Source organism: Arachis ipaensis, chromosome B10 (assembly GCF_000816755.2).
Source record: "Arachis ipaensis cultivar K30076 chromosome B10, Araip1.1, whole genome shotgun sequence".
NCBI lineage: Eukaryota > Viridiplantae > Streptophyta > Magnoliopsida > Fabales > Fabaceae > Arachis > Arachis ipaensis.
In genome coordinates this window covers 135,227,285-135,228,738 of record NC_029794.2, presented here as the reverse complement: position 1 = coordinate 135,228,738, position 1,454 = coordinate 135,227,285, and the positions used below count along the sequence as shown (strand labels likewise).

Genomic DNA, 1,454 nt, shown 5'->3' with positions numbered 1-1,454 from the left:
AAATTCATACGTTCAAAATCTGAAAACATTTACCAAACTAATCCTAATAATATCATATCAACAGTACCACAATTTTCTATATTTAAAAATATACTAAAATAAAATAAAATAAATAGTTATTATATATTAACGTACCTTGGGACGAGAAGAGTGAAGATAATGAAGGAGAAAGTCCACTAAGTCGGTCCCACTGAAACAGTTCCTCACAAGCTTCATCTTAATCCAACGGTCCTGAATCGGCAATCTCTGCCTCATCACCCTCACAACCCTCACCATCTCCCCTTCTTCTTCTTCTTCGTCTTTTGCCACGTCATCATCAAATCCGTATGCCGGCGCTGCAGGCGCGTCAGCACCGGAACATTTCCCTCCCTCCTCCCTCAACAACCGCCGCTGCAATTCTCCGTCGCCGTTCCTCATCATCACGTTCAGCTCCACCAACCCTCCGATCAGTTCCCCGTCGAAGAAGATCTTCGGCACCGTCTTGCTCCCCGTCCGATCCACCAGCTCCTTCTCTCTCTCCACGTACACGTCGACATTGATCTCCACGAACCTCAACCCTCTCTCTCTGAATAACCTCCTAACCGCGCTGCAGTCCCTGCAGTTCGACCTCGAGAAGAAGCTAATCACTCGTCCCTTCGTCGAAAACGACACGTCGTTTTCTTTTTTCGCCGTCACAACCACCTTGACTCCCGGCAGATTGAACTCCGTAACGTCGCTACTAGAGTCCTTGTCGTTCTTGTTAAACGACTCGTCGTTTGCGATGGATTGCTTGATTGACGAGATGCCTCTTGAGATCGCAGACGACAAGTCGTTGCTGCGCTGGCGGAAGAATTTCCCGACTGCCAAACGCGAAACGGCGTCGTTTCGGTTATTGCTGTTAAGTTTAGCTGGTGGTGCTGGCCTCGGGAGAAGCGAATGAGGTTGCACGATTGTTAGAGTTTTTGTAACGGTCACGTCGTTGTTGACGTTATTACCGTTGGGATCGTGGTTTTCGTTTGGAATATGACTTTCCACTTCAGAACCCATTTTTTTGTTTGTTTGTTTCTTCTATGCTAGCTACGAATGGAGATTAGTGTTCAAAACTAAGAGAAGATAAAAAAAAAACGGTTACGTTGGGAAAATCGAGGAGTGAAGAAAACGAGGTTGGAGTAGTGATGAGGATGCTTTGAGATGGGAGTGGTGGGTTTTTAATAGGGTGGGATTTGATTAAGTAATTTGATTAAGTAATGGTAGTAATTAAAAATGGAAGCAACGGATTTGAGGGAGTACGATGAAGGGGTCAGTGAAATACAGGGGGAAGAGACAGACGTGGTCTTTTTTATTGATATGATTTGAGTGTTTACGTTTTGTATACTTTTCTATGGAAAGAAAAATACTCATATGATGACCTAATTAATATACATTTACTTGGAACTTTTCAAGAATTTTCTTTCATTCAAAAGTACTACTAACCA

General features: G+C 43.5%; 1 pseudogene; it reads right to left on the bottom strand.

Annotated features, from left to right (window-relative positions):
* LOC107624220 overlaps positions 1-1,435 on the bottom strand; it is a 4,490-nt pseudogene extending 3,055 nt beyond the window's left edge.